The sequence below is a fragment of the Callorhinchus milii genome, unplaced genomic scaffold (assembly GCF_018977255.1).
Source record: "Callorhinchus milii isolate IMCB2004 unplaced genomic scaffold, IMCB_Cmil_1.0 Scaffold21, whole genome shotgun sequence".
Classification (NCBI taxonomy): domain Eukaryota; kingdom Metazoa; phylum Chordata; class Chondrichthyes; order Chimaeriformes; family Callorhinchidae; genus Callorhinchus; species Callorhinchus milii.
The window spans coordinates 5,786,012-5,805,126 of NW_024704762.1; the positions used below are offsets into that span (position 1 = coordinate 5,786,012).

At 40.9% G+C, this 19,115-nt stretch overlaps 1 long non-coding RNA gene across 1 annotated transcript; it reads right to left on the reverse strand.

Annotated features, from left to right (window-relative positions):
- Window positions 1–15,827: 15,827 nt before the first annotated feature.
- On the reverse strand, window positions 15,828–16,331 carry LOC103172689. Its single transcript, XR_006085648.1, has 3 exons — window positions 16,301–16,331; window positions 15,963–16,126; window positions 15,828–15,872 (listed from the first exon to the last, which is right to left on the reverse strand). It is a non-coding gene; the product is annotated as an uncharacterized LOC103172689 (long non-coding RNA).
- Between the last annotated feature and the right edge of the window lie 2,784 nt (window positions 16,332–19,115).

Consider the following 19,115-nt stretch of genomic DNA (forward strand, 5'->3'; position numbering starts at 1 on the left):
CACTAGTCTTTTTACTCTCTGTCTGACTCAGTTGATTGCGTTGGGGAAATAATCAGGGTTGGGTTTGATGTCATAGGAAGGTTCAGGCAGCCGTAAATGAAGGCTTCAAAAAATTTGAACATACGCAAAGGTTAACAAAGACGCTGACAGTATCATCATCCACGATTGCACACTCAACCTTGCTAAGCCAGTCCGGAACCTTGGGGTCTTGCTTGACTCTCAACTATCCTTTCTACCCCACATTCGCACCATGACCCCCTCTGCCTTCCCCCACGTCCGCAACTTCGCCCGGCTCCGACACTGTCTCACACCGCAGGCTGCCAAAATCCTCATCCAGAACTCTGCAGCCTGTATCCTCTCCCACACCAGGTTCCGTGACCTTATCACTCCCATCGTTGCCCACATCCACTGGCTTCCCATCACACAGAGGATACAGTTTAAGATCCTGGTCCTCACGTTCAAAGCCTCCCCCCCCCCCCCCGCCATGGTCTTGCTCCCCCCTTCCTCGCCGACCTCCTAGTCCCTATCATCCTGATCGCTCCCTCTGCTCAGGGGGCTCTGGCCTGCTTCATGTCCCCCGTTGGTTGCCCCACTATCGGCGGGCAGGCCTGCCGCCACTCTGGAACTCCATCCCGCAGTCCCTCCGTCTCGCCCCCTGCCTCGCCACCTTCAAGACGACTTTAAGTCCCTCCTCTTCGAGTGAGCTTTTGATCTTCCCGCTTCACCCCCTGCCCTCCCTCCTCCCCACCCCGACCCTCGGCTGCCGCGATTGGCCCACAAAATACACAGTCACTCACCTTTATAGTGTACTCCGTGAAGTGCTTTGAGACGTGATGAAGACGTGATAAGGCGCTATATCACATGCAAGGATTATTATTATTATTTCAGCGCACCCAGAATTTGGCTTTTATAGCACGCATAGCCAAAGTACAAAGTGACTACAATTTGCAGTGAATCTTGACGCTTTGTGACGTCTTCCTGAAGTGAAAGCAGCTCATAGCGCATACAAGAATTATTATTAACAATAAATAAAATTGTGGACGCTTAAAATTCATCATGAATTCTATCAAACCAAACTCTGTTGGAATACCTCCCTCTAGTGGCAAGGTGCGAGAAAAGGTGAGGTGTGTTGCAAGGTGGGGTTGACCCAAGGCGCGGCCGAAGAGACTGTGGGATGAAGTTCCAAAGGGTGGGGTCACAGAAGGCCCGACCGCCGATGGTGGGCTGGGCGGTGGATGTGGAGCAGGCCAGAGCCCGCTGAGTGGAGGGAGCGGTCAGGTTGATGTGGAAATAGCAGGTCACAGAGGTAGGGAAGAGCAAGGCAAGGATTTTGAATTCCATCCTCTGGGGGGATGTGGAGCCGGGCGAGGGTGGGGTGATAGGGTCACGGAGCCTGATGTGGGAGAGGACACAAGCTTCAGAGTTCTGAACAACCTGTAGCTTGTGGAGGGAAGAGTTGGGAAGGACGTCAAGTAGAGAGTTAGCATTTCTGAGCCTAGATGTAATGAATGACTGGATGAGGGTCTCAGTGGCCTGAGGGGAGAGTCAGATCCAGGTGATGTTGCAGAGGTGGGGAAAGGCAGAGAGGGTCATGGCACAGATGTGGGGTAGAAAAGACAGTTGAGGATCAAACAAGATGCGAAGGACTGGCTTAGTAAGTTGGAGTGTGCGACCATGAATGGTAAAACTGTCAGTGTCTGAGGTGTGGAGGTGTTGACGGGAGCCAATCAGGAGAGCCTCAGTCTTATTGACGTTCAACTGAAGAAAGTTAGCTCTCATCCAGGACTTGATGTGTGACAGACATTCTGTCAGGACAGCGGTCCTGGAGTCGAGGGTGGAGGCAGAAAGATAGAGTTGGGTGTCATCCGCATACATGTGGAAGTTGACCCCATGTCTGCGGATGATGCCACCAAGAGGGAGGTTGTAGATATTGAAAAGGAGGGGACCAAGGAGAGAGCCCTGAGGAACGCCGCACAAGATGGTGCGGGGGCTAGAGGAGAAGCTTTTGTGGAGATAAAGCGGAGACTGCACGAAAGGTAAAATTTGAACCAGTCAAGGACAGGGCCGTGAAGGTTGAGCTGAGACAAGAGACGGCGGAAGCCGATAGAAGAGTTGACAGTGTCGAAGGCAGCACAGAGGTCAAGGAGGACGAGGAGACAATGGGTGGTGGGGGGGTACCTGGTCAAAGATGGACATAATGTCATTTCTCACTTTGACCATGGCTGTTTATGTGCTGTGAGCCCGATGGTGGATTCCTAGGCTGGAGCAGGGGGAGACTTTGAGATGGTCAAGTGGAGATAGGAAGCTAGAAGCATAGTGGGAAAGGAGGACCGATTGGGACTAAAAGAGGGTGGAGGGTGCGGGTACGGTCATTTTGGGACAAAGCAACTTAGGTTGTAAGAGGCAAATCCATTCAATCCCAATTACTGTTAATTACTGTATGTTTTTAATCCCTATTATTTTCTTCAGTGCTCCAATTATGCTTTCTATGCAATGTTGGGTGATATAAACTGCAGGAAGCAAAGCAGTCCAGCACAAACTGACCTGTAAGCTTTCATTGGATAAAAGTGTAGAGATACCTGTGTCATGTGCACATTGCTAAAAGCATTGTGGCTCATTCAAACAAGACAGCAATTTATTTCTCATAACGATTTTTATTATTTGCGATCATAAATATCTTAAGCATTGAACCGAGCCAAGAAAGTATATTAATTATATAATCAGTTAAAAAAATATGGTATTTACTTGTGGTATCAATAAAGTTTCTTCTAAAAATCATCAAAATCACACTCTATTAATTTGTCTTTTAGATTCCTTCATAAGTAAGCAATGGAGCCACAATGTTTACTAATAATTGTTACATTATAGAAGTTGTAGTCTAATAATAATGAACATTAAACAAATGTAAGATGGAGAAAGTACTGACAGTCATGGGATAAGGGCACATCTGGTTTTCTCTGTTTTTGAAAGAATAACAGGACAGCTTGGAAAAGGGCAGAGGGTCACCTCTAATCAGTAAATGATAACAAGCCCACAGAGGGAACGGTCCAAGGTACCGGTCGACACATGATCTCGACTTAGCAATAAGTCGCTAGATTCTGACAGGGCTTGCCAAGCGACAAAAGGCAACCCTCAAGAATAGCAACTAATGCAAGTTGCTTAAACTAGATGACCTTGGTACCATCCCAGGATACTGACAAGAAATAACCAGTCACTTAAAAAGGAATATACTAATGATCCCACATAACAAAACAACAAGCACCAGATACAGCCCTAAACTGATCAATCTCCTATCCTAGACAGGACAAAGGGAAGACCTTGTGGAGACTCAGTCAGGCTGACACCAAGCCAAATGATTGATTAACCTGAGTACGTGACTGTATCAGAAGTGGGTAGAGGGGCCCTAGGAAGGCCACTTGGAGAAAGGGTATAACTATGGCACTCTAGATGAGAAGAACAGGAGAGAGAAAGACCAGTGTGGAGAGGTCCCTTTAAGAATCACAAGGAAGGTGTTCCGTGACGCTGTGTGACTGTCTTCAAAGACTAGTAGTATAATTTGTTAGACATTTGTAGTAACTTGTTAATGCATGTGTTCACTCTGTTCATAATAAACCTTGCTGCACCATATTTGGATTGTCGAATCATATTTCGAACTACGGGATCGGAAATCCCAACATAATGTTCATACATATTGATTGAAGATTGTTTGAAGAAATTTTTTGCATTCATCTCCGGAATGATGTTCAGGCAGTCATGGGAAGTTATAATAATTTTGGAATGAAAGATAATTTTGGAATCAAAGGTGAAAATACCAGGAATCAACAGTGTTCTATAAATATTAACCTTGCTTTACCATTTGAGGGATAGATCTGAACTGTTCATTTGTTGCATTTCATTTGCACCCAGTTATATCAATGATGGAGTTTCATTCTGGCATTTCTTGCTATTCAGATGTGAATAGTAGTTTCCAAGAGGGTTTTGCATCACATCATAGATGCCATTGATTTTCGAATACATCTGCAAAATAGTATATTTGTATTTCAAGAGCACTGAAAGGACAAACAAGATTCTGAATTTTCAGCTTCACAGCAGCAAAAACTTACATTTATAGAGGTGGAAACGTTTAATGTGAGGTTTGAGTCATGATTGGAGCAGCTGACGATTGGATCAATCTTTTGTTCAGCTGATCGAAGTCTAATCTATTTAACAGTGTTTTTCGTGGCTGTGAATCTCAACACTGATGGATCCCACACATTCTCACAATGAGTGAGCAGAGAGGTGTCAGCCTGGCTCAGTGGGCAATCAGACTCAGAAGGTTGTGGGTTCAAGCCCCTCATTGGGATTTTGAACTCAAAGTCTAGATCCCCGCACCAATGCAGTAGTGAGGTCGCATTGTCGGAGGTTCTACATTTTGGAGAAGATACACAAAGCCTAGTTTGTGCCCATTCAGGTGGGTATTAAATATCCCATGGCACAAATCAAAAAGAGAAGGAAGTTTCTCTCTGGCTGACAATTCCCCAGGTGAAATTGATCCTTCGTTTCATGGCTGTTTGTGGGACATTGCTGTGTGCAAATTGGCTGCAGCTTTTGCCTACAAAATACAATCACCACCACACTTTACAGTGAATCCTGTGAAGGACTTTGAGACGTTCTCCTGATGTGAAAGACGCTGTGTCAAACCCAAGGATTATTATTTTCATTGATTATCATTACAACATGACAAGAATTGCCACACTTACCAGCAAGCCTAAAAGTGCAATGATGGACAGGATGATCAGTGTAGCCAGTGCAATGAGTATAATGGCCCAGAATGGAAATCTCTCACTGAGAACATAGACTGGTTTCTGAGCTTCTGCAACAAACATAAGCACAATACAGTCTAAATATACAGCAAGTACATCTGTGAGGATTGTAATATAGATGAAATACAATATCTGCTCAGGTGAGTATTATGTATTAATATGCAATATAGTTTGCGATCAGTACATTTTGTGTGTATATATATTTTACGTGTGCATGAATCTTGAGTCCACTAATATATGGTATTTTTCGCCCACAAAATACACAGCCACTACACTTTACATTATATCCTGTGAAGCGCTTTGAGATGTCTCGAAGACGTGATAAGGCGCTCCATCAAGTGCAAGGATTATTATAATAGTACATTTTGGAAAATAGACATACTTTTTGCACTTGCGTTACAACAAATTAATAAGTAATTTTTTCCTTTTTAAATCGCCATCGAGTCACTGAGCTACTTTGACCTTAAATGAGGGTTGCCACTTACCCACTGTAACACTGCCCTCTTTAAGCTGATATACTGATGCAAGCCAAGTTGATGAATTGGTTCCAGAGTCAAATTCCGTTTTGATTTTGTCCGCGGTGGTTGGATCATTTGATTTATTTGGATGAAAGTAACAAGTGCAAAGAACTTTAACTGGTCCGAACCTGTGGAAGGATTCAAGTATAAATTGTGTTAAAGAGCAGAGTTCCTGCAAGAGTCCGTCAACCTGGATTTGGAAGCTATGGGTCCCGAAGTATATTCGGCCTAATTCGGTGAATGAGGGTGAGCATGTCCTTTTAGTGAGTGAATAGTAAACCTGTGGAACAGGCTCCCCAGGGAGATGGTTGAAGTAGGAAATGTTGATTCCATCAATCACGGATTAGATTTGTTTTCTTTTAGGAAATAACATTATGGGATATAGGACATAGGAAGCTCGGGACACATGTGCATGCAATCGCCAGGAAGGTATAAGGTGAACTAGGTGGACCTTGGTCTTTTTCTCGTCTAGCATTTCTTATGTCTTTTACATCCATTGGAGCTAAAAAAAAACAGATTCTATGGAGTTAGTTGGTTGGATTGAAAACTGGTAGTGCCATGATAAAGCAACAGAGGAGAAGGCTCCACCTTGTTTCTTTTAAACATATAGATGTTGGTGAGCGAGGTTAGGCCTGCTTACCCCCATTCACTGAATTAGACCGAATATGTTCCACTCAGGGAATGAGGGTTGTCCCCGCAAAACAAGCCCCAGGATGGTGGAAAAGCAGGATCTAAAATGCGGCATTAGCAGACAAGAAGTCCCTGTGCTAATGGCAATTTTTCCGTTTTCGAAGAAAATGGGGGATTATTTATTTTCATTTGTTTGGTGGTGGGGGGGGGGTGGGGAACCGCTCAATGATCTGAATGACCTCCTATCCTGTAAATTCTATGAAAACTTAAATGGATTTCGAAAAATAGGTCGGGAAGTGTTGGATGAGCCACTGTTATCATGGAGCTTGAGGTTAGCAAATGTTTAGGTTGGTTTTGTCGTTGTAAGTGTTTAGGTCGGTTTTGTCGTTGTTATTTCTTACCAGTAAAGTAAGCCTTGTTCTTACCTTAAACTGGTAACTGCACAGTATCTGAAGCTGTTCTTTAAAGCGCTACCTTTGAATAGCTGTGAAAGCTGGAGAAGATTTAATAATGTTAGAGGCAAGAAAGATTTTTTTAAAAAAAACAACAAATTACATTTGTACAGTGCCTTTCACATCAGGAGGACTTCCCAAGGTCCTGGACAAAAGAATAATTTGTTTTTATAAAGTAAACCCTGTCAGGTGAATATTAGATTAAAACAATTCATCAATGATATTTTAATCTAGGATTTAACATTTTATTTATTTTCAAGTTGTTAAATGTTTGAAATGTTTGATCTGCTGAATTTTAATTGTTTTTCCTGAATGTGATTTGATTTTTAGCTTTCCCTGCATTAAATGAATCCAAGTCCTTCTCTTACCATTCTAGTGATGTTCTTTTCCATGGCTTGAAACTCAGGAGAATTTGGGTCTTTGAGTTCTTCGGTAAATTCTCTGTTTTGTATTGTGAAATTGAGATCAAACAAAATGTCTCCCTCTCGTGGAAGGAATGTGACTTGACTTGTCTGTCGTGTTGGATCAGGTTTAATCATTGATTTCAATTCACTGCAATCTGAAATAAAGGACGCAGTATTAAAAACAGTTCATTACTGACTCAGTTCATTACGAAAAATCTTGTTCAAGTTTCAAATCCCTCCACAGTCTCGCCCCACCCTACCTCTGTGACCTCCCTCAAACACACTGTTACTGGCGTTCTCTTCACTCAGCGGTCACTGACTTGCTTGATTCCCTCCGCCCTATCTGCCCTACCTTCGGTGGATGGGCTTTCAGCCATTCTGCCCTCACTATCTGAACTCGCTGCTCTCCTCCCTCCCCCCCTCCATCCATCCCTCTCTCATTCAAGGCCTATCTCAAAATGTACCTCTTTGACCGCACTTTCGGTTATCCCTCCCACCCTCTTCGGCTCCGAGCTCCAAAGCACTTGACAGCATTATCAAGTGCTTTGAGATATCCTCCTGACGTGAAAGGCACTACATAATACACAGTCACCACAATGAGAAGCTACAATTGAATACATGAAGTATTTATAGATTTGCTATTGTTTTTCAACCTGCAGTGTGTACCCTGGAAGAATCAGTCACTTTAGTGTGGGTCTCTGTAAACATACAGAGACGAAGGGTTTAATAAGACAGCAGTCAAAACAAAATGACCCAGGAGTAAATAAATAGCTTTTATACGGAGGCTGCTGCTGTCCAAAGCATAGTTCGATAAAGTAACGATGTTTCGCGTTTTTTCTCTGAATTTTTGTTTCATGATCTCACTGTTAACTGTTAACCTGAGTGTTTTGATCTTCCTTGAATGAGCAGTTTGTGTGCACATCAATGTCCGCCAATCAACGAACAATCAGGTTCTGAGTTACTGCGAGGTAAACAGGGATGTGTGGAGTAAGGAACCAAGTTGGCTGGGAATCGAACCCAGGTCCTCTCGCCTGTGAGATGAGTGCTCGAAGCAATGAGCTACAGGTTAGATGCACATTGAATAAACATTTCCTCACTTGAAATAACTTGGAAGCTAGAAGTAGGTTCCATTCAAGTAGTTGTTTGAAATTTATTTATTTATTATTTATTATTAACTGAGCATGAAAATGTCCCTGTGTCTGGAATGCAATGCAAACTCTCTCCCTGGAACAACCCAGCCCTCTAAACACTCAATCACTCATACCATTCACATAGAGGCTGTTGCTGTCCAGTGTGTAAGTTCCTAAGACGGAGATGACTTCAGTCTTGTTACTGAACACGTGGTACACAACAACTCGATCAACTCGGTGTGAAGCTGAATTATTCTTGAACGAACACTCTGCATGTACCCTCGTGTTCTTAATGTCCGCACGGCTGGCAAGAAAAAAGGAATTGAAATAATATTGTGAACCATCGTAAGCAGTTTTACATTTATCAGGATAATTGTTGAAAAGGTTCCTGATTTGTATTGTTTAGTGCTCAAAGCATTATAATAACAACAGTAATCTGTGCATTTGATATAATGTCTTTCATATGAGGAGAATGTCTTCAAGTGCTTCAGAGGATTTACTGTAAAGTGCAGTGGCTGTATATGTGTGCAGCCAAATGCGGCAGCCAGTTTCCACACAGCAAAGTCACTTAACGAGCAATGAACATATTACAGCATCATCTGCAGCAGCTAGAATATTGATTAGTGCCATAGTTAACTGTTTTTCTATCATTTGAAAGGAATTAATAGTGAATTCTTACCTTAAAGAGACCATATTGCACTCCAAGAATGTTGAATTTATTTTGCTGTGATTATACAAGGCATTCAGCTGAAACAAACACAGTTACAGTGTTTTAGTAAAAGTATAATAATAATCCTTGCATTTGGAATGGCGTCTTCCATGTCACGAGAGCCTCCCACAGGATTTACTGCAAATTGTAGGGACTGTGAAAGTGGCAGCCAATTTTCACACAGCAATGACCCACAAACAGCCATGAAGTGAATGAGCAATTTTACTTGGGGGGAAATTGTTGTCCAGGACACCGGGAGAAACTACCTTCTCTTTTCAAATAGCGCCAATGGATCTTTAACATGCACCTGAACAAGCAGAAATAATATCTGAAACAATCCAGGAAATGATTTAAAAAATGTTTTCCTGATATGTGTACGTACCTGATGAGCAATAATGCCGGCTGCAGACTTGTGTAGGTGTGAATTGGGGTTTTGTAGATTTGGGGCGAATAGCAGATTAGTTACAATGAAAGTCACATTAAAACACAGGGACTTGCAGGCGTTATCTGGGTTTTGTGTTTCAGGCACAGTGGGTGGTATCGCTGGAAAAAAACCAGAACATATTAATATCTCACAAGCAAAATAATTGTTCCTTTTTTTGTAAAAAAAAGCACAGCACAAGTTTTACAGTTTCATTTTCTCAATCGTTGGTAAAAACTCATTAATAAAGTTTAACAAAAGAGAAAACAGATCAAGTATACTCACTGCTCAGAGGAGCTGATTCGTGGTAGTCTGAGAAAAGAGTAAATGACGGAATAAATAAAACTTTTCTTGTACAATGTAATTTAAGCTAATTATTTTGACATATCAATAATAATCCTTGCATTTGATATAGCACCTTATCACGCCTTCGAGATGTCTCAAAGGAACGAGAGAGAGATTTGCACAAGTGAAGGTAAAAATAATGATTTGTTTTGTCAGTTGAGTGTGTGATGTGTGGAAATCAATCAACACGGTTAAGAGTATCCAAACCAGACTGAGAGCTGCACATACATATATCAACTAAGCATGAAAATGTCTGGAATGGAATGCACACTCTCTCCCTGGAATGACCCTCATCTCCTATAAACACCCAATCACTCATACCATTCACATAGAGGCTGTTGCTGTCCAGTGTGTAAGTTCCTAAGACGGAGATGATTTCAGTCTTGTTACTGAACACGTGGTACACAATAACTCGATCAACTCGATGTGAAGCTGAATTATTCTTGAACGAACACTCTGTATGTACTCTCGTGTTCTTAATGTCCGCACGGCTGGCAAGAAAAAAGGAATTGAAATAATATTGTGAACCATCGTAAGCAGTTTTACATTTATCAGGATAATTGTTGAAAAGGTTCCTGATTTGTATTGTTTAGTGCTCAAAGCATTATAATAACAACAGTAATCTGTGCATTTGATATAGTGTCTTTCATATGAGGAGAATGTCTTCAAGTGCTTCAGAGGATTTACTGTAAAGTGCAGTGGCTGTGTATGTGTGCAGCCAAATGCGGCAGCCAGTTTCCACAGAGCAAAGTCACTTAACCAGCAATGAACATATTACAGCATCATCTGCAGCAGCTGGAATATTGATTCATACCAGAGTTAACTTTTTCTATCATTAGAAAGGATTTTAACAGTGAATTCTTACCTTAAAGAGATCACATTGCACTCTAAGAATGTTGAATTTATTTTGCTGTGATTATACAAGGCATTCAGCTGAAATAAACACAGTTACAGTGTTTTAGTAAAAGTATAATGATAATCCTTGCATTTGGAATGGCGCCTTTCATGTCAAGGGAGTGTCTCACAGGATTTACTGCAAAGTGTAGGGACTGTGAAAGTGGCAGCCAATTTTCGCACAGCAATGACCCACAAACAGCCATGAAGTGAACGAACAGTTTACTTGGGGGGAAATTGTTGACCAGGACACTGGGAGAAACTACCTTCTCTTTTCAAGTAGTGCCATGGGATCTTTAACATGCACCTGAACGAGCAGAAATAATATCTGAAACAATCCAGGAAATGATTTAAATAATGTTTCCCTGATATTCCCTCAGCCACCCATCAAGGCTCGATTATGGGAAATCCCTCCTCATCGTCCTTCCCAACTCTACCCTTCACAAGCTGCAGATCATCCAAAACTCTGCAGGTCATGTCCTCTCGTTCATAAGGCTCCGCGACCCCATCGCCCCCAACCCTCGCCCGACTCCACTGGCTCCCCATTCCCCAGAGGATCGAGTTCAAGATCCTTGACCTCACCTTGAATGCCATACATGGCCTTGCTCCCTCCCACCTCTCTGACCTGCTGACTCCTTACCAACCTGCCCGCTCCCTCCATTGATCAGGCTCCGGCTTGCTCCATGTCTCCCGTCTGAACTGCCCTACCATCGGTGGCCGGGTTTTCAGCCTCTCTGCCCCACATTCTGGAAGTCCATCACAAGGTCCCTTCGTCTCGCTTCCTCCCTTGCCTCCTTCAAGGCCGGTCTTAAGACCCTTCTCTTCGACCGTGCCTTTGGTTTCCTTCCCACCTCTCTGCCTTCTCCCACTTCTTATACCCCCCCCTCCCCCATGCTCGGGCTCCGACACCTGACTGTTCAGCACTTTGGGACGTCCTCCCGACGTGAAAGGCCCTCCATAAATGTAATTTTGTTGTTGTTGTTGATGTGTTTATACCTGATGAGCAATAATGCCGGCTGCAGACTTGTGGAGATGTAAATTGGGGTTTTGTAGATTTGGGATGAACGGCAGATTAGATACAATGAAAGTCACATTAAAACACAGGGACTTGCAGGCCTTATCTGGGTTTTGTGGTTCAGGCACAGTGGGTGGTATCGCTGGAAAGAAACCAGAACATGTTAATATTTCACAAGCAAAATAACCGTTCCTTTTTTTGTAAGAAAAAGGAAAGCACAAGTTTTTTCAATCATTGTTAAAAACCCATTAATAAAGATTAACAAAAAGGAAAACAGATCAAGTATACTCACTGCTCAGAGGAGCTGATTCGTGGTAATCTGGGAATAGAGTAAAAGACTGAATGAATGAAACTTTTCTTTTACAATGTCATTTAAGCTTATCACTTGAGGTAGTAATAATAATCCTTGCATTTGATATAGCACCTTATTATGTATTTGAGATATCTCAAAATGCTTCACAGAATACAATGTAAAGTCAATTGACTGTTTAGTTTGTGGGCGAAATATGGCAGCCAATGGCACATGGCACATGGCAATGTCCCACAAACAGTCGTGGATTGAGTGACAAAATTATTCTTTTTTTTAAATTTTTAACACATTTTTTTTAAAAGCAATCTGCCAATCGACTAACAAACAGGTTCTTATTTATTGCTTATGTAAACAGAGGTATATGAAGTAAGGAACATTACTCAACTTTCACCCTGCCTCGGAATTGAACCCAGGTCCTCTCGCCTGTGAGGTGAGTGCTCGAAGCAATGAGCTACAGGTAAGATGCACATTGAATAAACATTTCCTCACTTGAAATAACTTGGAAGCTAGAAGTAGGTTCCATTCAAGTAGTTGTTTGAAATTTATTTATTTATTATTTATTATTAACTGAGCATGAAAATGTCCCTGTGTCTGGAATGCAATGCAAACTCTCTCCCTGGAACAACCCAGCCCTCTAAACACTCAATCACTCATACCATTCACATAGAGGCTGTTGCTGTCCAGTGTGTAAGTTCCTAAAACGGAGATGACTTCAGTCTTGTTACTGAACACGTGGTACACAACAACTCGATCAACTCGGTGTGAAGCTGAATTATTCTTGAACGAACACTCTGCATGTACTCTCGTATTCTCAATGCCCGCACGGCTGGCAAGAAAAATGGAATTGAAATAATATCGTGAACCATCGTAAACAGTCGGCAAGAAAAATGGAATTGAAATAATATTGTGAACCATCGTAAACAGTCGTACATTTATGAGGATAATTGTTAATAAGCGTGCCTGATTTATATTGTTTATTCAAAGCAATATAACAACAATAATAATGCATGCATTTGATATTGTGTCTTTCATTTGAGGAGAATGTCTTCAAGTGCTTCATAGGATTTACTGGAAAGTGCAGTGACTGTTTATGTGTATAGACAAATGCAGCAGCCAGTTTGCACACAGCAAAGTCACTTGAACAGTAATGAAGATATTACAGCATCATCTGCAGCAGCTAGAATATTGATTCATGCCAGAGTTAACTGGTTTGAAAGAATAGTGAATTCTTACCTTAAAGAGACCACATTGCATTCCAAGAATGTTGAATTTATTTTGCTGTGATTATACAAGGCATTCAGCTGAAACAAACACAATTACAGCATTCTAGTAAAAGTATAACAATAATCCTTGCATTTGGAATGGCGCCTTGCATGTCAAGAGAGCGTCTCACAGGATTTACTGCAAAGTGTAGGGACAGTATTTTGTGGGTGAACATGGCGGCAAAATTGCGCGCAGCAATGTTCCACAAACAACAGTGTTCATACCTGATGAGCAATAATGCCAGCTGCAGATTTGTACAGGTGTGAGTTGGGGTCTTGTAGACTTGGGTGGAATGCCAGGTTAGTAACGATGAAAGTCACATTAAAGACAGTGGAGATTGACTCAATGGGAGTTTGTGTTTCAGCCACGGTTGGTACAGCCGCTGGAGAGAGGAGAGGGAGAGATCCGGGGGTAACATTTTTTTATTTAAACCAAGCAGTGATCAAGAAATGGTCTTTCTTAAACACATTGAAGCTGTTTCCTTATCTCTATCGTTGTTGGTTAATTTCCAACGCAGTCAAAGAACTGAATCACCGGATAACATTCATTCAAGAAATATCGAGACAGAAAGGGGTTTGGTAAACACACAGCAGCTTAAATCACACTCACTTGTGAGAGGGTTTGCTTCATGGTAACCTGAAAGTAGATGAATCTGGTGTGAATACAAGTTCTGAATTTGTAACTGGAGAGTTAGTGAGTATCTGTCAATAGAGAGTGGAATGTACGAAACTATTGAGTAAATACCTGATACATAGAGGCTGTCACTCTGCAGTGAGTATGGCCCCAGGACAGTGATTTGCTCCGTCTTATTTTCAAACACGTGATACACCAGAACTCTGTCGACCTTCTCAGAGTCAGAATCATTTTTGAATGAGCAAATGGCACTCACTCTGGTGCTGTCACCATCAGCCAAACTGGAGATAACAAACGAGAAACTGAATCACTGGATTGGAATTGATTTTCACGTCAATAAATTGTACTTTTAAATTCACATCAGTGAATAAAACAGAAGTCCATATAAAAGATAGCAATATTTCATACCTGAGTGCAAGTACAGTGCAACTCGTGAATGTTGTGTTCAGCTTGCTGGTGTGGAAGAGCTCATTCAGCTGTCAGAGAACAATCATTGGTATTTTACACAAAAAACACATTAAACCAAATGTATATTTTCTGGGTTCAGATTTGAGCACTTTCTCACCTTGGATGAGATGTTGGTTGCGTGGTTAGGGTTGAGGAGTTGGGAAGTTGAATTCTGTTGCATTTGTGTGAAGGATGGGCTGCTTATTATGAAGGTGACATTGAAACCAATCAGAGTTGGTCCCTCAGTTGGAGTCGGAGTTACAGACACGAATGGAGTTGGAGCTACAGAAAGAGGCAAATAACATAGATGAAGGGAATCCTATCATGATCCATCAATTTTGAAATATATTTTGTTCACAAAAGGAATCGTTCTTAGACGTAACCTTTAATGTAAAATATAGGTTGTGATAGTAAAATTAGACTTTCTGTGGTGAAAATACAGTAAATAATACTCACTTGTTAAAGGAGTGGATTCATGGTAACCTGAAAAGAAAAGAGTTTCTGGTGTTAATATGAGTTACGACAATTTGTAAACTGGAGAGTTCTTGTCAACAGTGAGTGTAATGTAAGAAGCTATTGAGTAAATACCTGATACATAGAGGCTGTCACTCTGCAGTGAGTATGGCCCCAGGACAGTGATTTGCTCCGTCTTATTTTCAAACACGCGATACACCAGAACTCTGTCGACCTTCTCAGAGTCAGAATCATTTTTGAATGAGCAAATGGCACTCACTCTGGTGCTGTCACCATCAGCCAAACTGGAGATAACAAACGAGAAACTGAATCACTGGATTGGAATGGATTTTCACGTCAACTAATTCTAGTTTTATGTTCACATCAGTAAAGACAACATTCTTTCAATATGTTTCAACAGAAGTCCATATAAAAGGCAGCAATATTTCATACCTCAGTGCAAGTGCAGTGCAACTCACGAATGTTGTGTTCAGCTTGCTGGTGTGGAAGAGCTCATTCAGCTGTCAGAGAACAATCATTGGTATTTTAGAACAAGAAACACATTAAACCAAATGTAAATTTTCTGCGTTGCGATTTGGCCACTTTCTCACCTTGGATGAGATGTTGGTTGTGTGGTTAGGGTTGAGGAGTTGGGAAGTTGAATTCTGTTGCATTTGTGTGAAGGATGGGCTGCTTATTATGAAAGTGATATTGAAGTCAATCAGTGTTGGTCCCTCAGTTGGATTTGGAGTTACAGACACGAATGGAGTTGGAGCTACAGAAACAGGCAAATAACATAAATGAATGAAATCCTATCATGATCCATCAATTTTAAAATATATATTGTCCACAAAAGGAATTGTTCTTAGACGTAACCTTTAATGTAAAATATAGGTTGTGATAGTAAAATTAGACTTTCTGTGGTGAAAATACAGTAAATAATACTCACTTGTCAATGGAGTTGATTCATTGTAGCCTGAAAACAAAACAGTTTGTGGTTTCAATAAGAGTTGTTACAATTTGTAAACTGGAGAGTTCTTGTCAATAATGAGTGGAATGTAAGAAGCTATTGAGTAAATACCTGATACATAGAGGCTGTCACTCTGCAGTGAGTATGGCCCCAGGACAGTGATTTGCTCCGTCTTATTTTCAAACACGTGATACACCAGAACTCTGTCGACCTTCTCGGAGTCAGAATCATTTTTGAATGAGCAAATGGCACTCACTCTGGTGCTGTCACCATCAGCCAAACTGGAGATAACAAACGAGAAACTGAATCACTGGATTGGAATTGATTTTCACGTCAATAAATTGTACTTTTAAATTCACATCAGTGAATAAAACAGAAGTCCATATAAAAGATAGCAATATTTCATACCTGAGTGCAAGTACAGTGCAACTCGCGAATGTTGTGTTCAGCTTGCTGGTGTGGAAGAGCTCATTCAGCTGTCAGAGAACAATCATTGGTATTTTAGAACAAGAAACACATTAAACCAAATGTAAATTTTCTGCGTTGCGATTTGGCCACTTTCTCACCTTGGATGAGATGTTGGTTGCGTGGTTAGGGTTGAGGAGTTGGGAAGTTGAATTCTGTTGCATTTGTGTGAAGGATGGGCTGCTTATTATGAAGGTGACATTGAAGTCAATCAGTGTTGGTCCCTCAGTTGGAGTTGGAGTTACAGACACGAATGGAGTTGGAGCTACAGAAAGAGGCAAATAACATAATCGAAGGAAATCCTATCATGATCCATCAATTTTACAATATATTTTGTCCACAATAGGAATTGTTCTTAGACGTAATCTTTAATGTAAAATATAGGTTGTGATAGTAAAATTAGACTTTCTGTGGTGAAAATACAGTAAATAATACTCACTTGTTAATGCCATTGATTCATGGTAACCTGAAAACAAAACAGTTTGTGGTTTCAATAAGAGTTGTTACGATTTGTAAACTGGAGAGTTCTTGTCAATAATGAGTGGAATGTAAGAAGCTATTGAGTAAATACCTGATACATAGAGGCTGTCACTCTGCAGTGAGTATGGCCCCAGGACAGTGATTTGCTCCGTCTTATTTTCAAACACGTGATAAACCAGAACTCTGTCGACCTTCTCGGTGTCAGAATCATTTTTGAATGAGCAAATGGCACTCACTCTGGTGCTGTCACCATCAGCCAAACTGGAGATAACAAACGAGAAACTGAATCACTGGATTGGAATTGATTTTCACGTCAATAAATTGTAGTTTTATGTTCACATCAGTGAATAAAACAGAAGTCCATATAAAAGATAGCAATATTTGATACCTGAGTACAAGTACAGTGCAACTCGTGAATGTTGTGTTCAGCTTGCTGGTGTGGAAGAGCTCATTCAGCTGTCAGTGAACAATCATTGATATTTTAGACAAAGAAACACATTAAACCAAAGGTATATTTTCAGGGTTCACATTTGGCCACTTTCTCACCTTGGATGAGATGTTGGTTGCGTGGTTAGGGTTGAGGAGTTGGGAAGTTGAATTCTGTTGCATTTGTGTGAAGGATGGGCTGCTTATTATGAAGGTGACATTGAAGTCAATCAGTGTTGGTCCCTCAGTTGGAGTTGGAGTTACAGACACGAATGGAGTTGGAGCTACAGAAAGAGGCAAATAACATAATCGAAGGAAATCCTATCATGATCCATCAATTTTACAATATATTTTGTCCACAATAGGAATCGTTCTTAGAATTAAATGTAAAATATAGGTTGTGATAGTAAAATTAGACTTTCTGTGGTGAAAATACAGTAAATAACACTCACTTGTCAATGGAGTTGATTCATTGTAGCCTGAAAACAAAACAGTTTGTGGATTCAATAAGAGTTGTTACAATTTGTAAACTGGAGAGTTCTTGTCAATAATGAGTGGAATGTAAGAAACTATTGAGTAAATACCTGATACATAGAGGCTGTCACTCTGCAGTGAGTATGGCCCCAGGACAGTGATTTGCTCCGTCTTATTTTCAAACACGTGATACACCAGAACTCTGTCGACCTTCTCAGAGTCAGAATCATTTTTGAATGAGCAAATGGCACTCACTCTGGTGCTGTCACCATCAGCCAAACTGGAGATAACAAACGAGAAACTGAATCACTGGATTGGAATTGATTTTCACGTCAATAAATTGTAGTTTTATGTTCACATCAGTGAATAAAACAGAAGTCCATATAAAAGATAGCAATATTTCATACCTGAGTGCAAGTACAGTGCAACTCGCGAATGTTGTGTTCAGCTTGCTGGTGTGGAAGAGCTCATTCAGCTGTCAGAGAACAATCATTGGTATTTTAGACAAAGAAACACATTAAACCAAAGGTATATTTTCTGGGTTCAGATTTGGCCACTTTCTCACCTTGGATGAGATGTTGGTTGCGTGGTTAGGGTTGAGGAGTTGGGAAGTTGAATTCTGTTGCATTTGTGTGAAGGATGGGCTGCTTATTATGAAGGTGACATTGAAGTCAATCAGTGTTGGTCCCTCAGTTGGAGTTGGAGTTGGAGTTACAGACACGAATGGAGTTGGAGCTACAGAAAGAGGCAAATAACATGAACAAAGCAAATCCTATCATGATCCATCAATTTTACAATATATTTTGTCCACAATAGGAATCGTTCTTCGAATTAAATGTAAAATATAGGTTGTGATAGTAAAATTAGACTTTCTGTGGTGAAAATACAGTAAATAACACTCACTTGTCAATGGAGTTGATTCATTGTAGCCTGAAAACAAAACAGTTTGTGGTTTCAATAAGAGTTGTTACAATTTGTAAACTGGAGAGTTCTTGTCAATAATGAGTGGAATGTAAGAAACTATTGAGTAAATACCTGATACATAGAGGCTGTCACTCTGCAGTGAGTATGGCCCCAGGACAGTGATTTGCTCCGTCTTATTTTCAAACACGTGATAAACCAGAACTCTGTCGACCTTCTCGGAGTCGGAATCATTTTTGAATGAGCAAATGGCACTCACTCTGGTGCTGTCACCATCAGCCAAACTGGAGATAACAAACGAGAAACTGAATCACTGGATTGGAATTGATTTTCACGTCAACTAATTGTAGTTTTATATTCACATCAGTAAATACAACAGTCTTTGAATATGTTTCAACAGAATTCCATATAAAAGATAGCAATATTTCATACCTGAGTGCAAGTACAGTGCAACTCGCGAATGTTGTGTTCAGCTTGCTGGTGTGGAAGAGCTCATTCAGCTGTCAGAGAACAATCATTGATATTTTAGAACAAGAAACACATTAAACCAAATGTAAATTTTCTGGCATTGCGATTTGGCCACTTTCTCACCTTGGATGAGATGTTGGTTGCGTGGTTAGGGTTGAGGAGTTGGGAAGTTGAATTCTGTTGCATTTGTGTGAAGGATGGGCTGCTTATTATGAAGGTGACATTGAAGTCAATCAGTGTTGGTCCCTCAGTTGGAGTTGGAGTTACAGACACGAATGGAGTTGGAGCTACAGAAAGAGGCAAATAACATAATCGAAGGAAATCCTATCATGATCCATCAATTTTACAATATATTTTGTCCACAATAGGAATCGTTCTTAGAATTAAATGTAAAATATAGGTTGTGATAGTAAAATTAGACTTTCTGTGGTGAAAATACAGTAAATAACACTCACTTGTCAATGGAGTTGATTCATTGTAGCCTG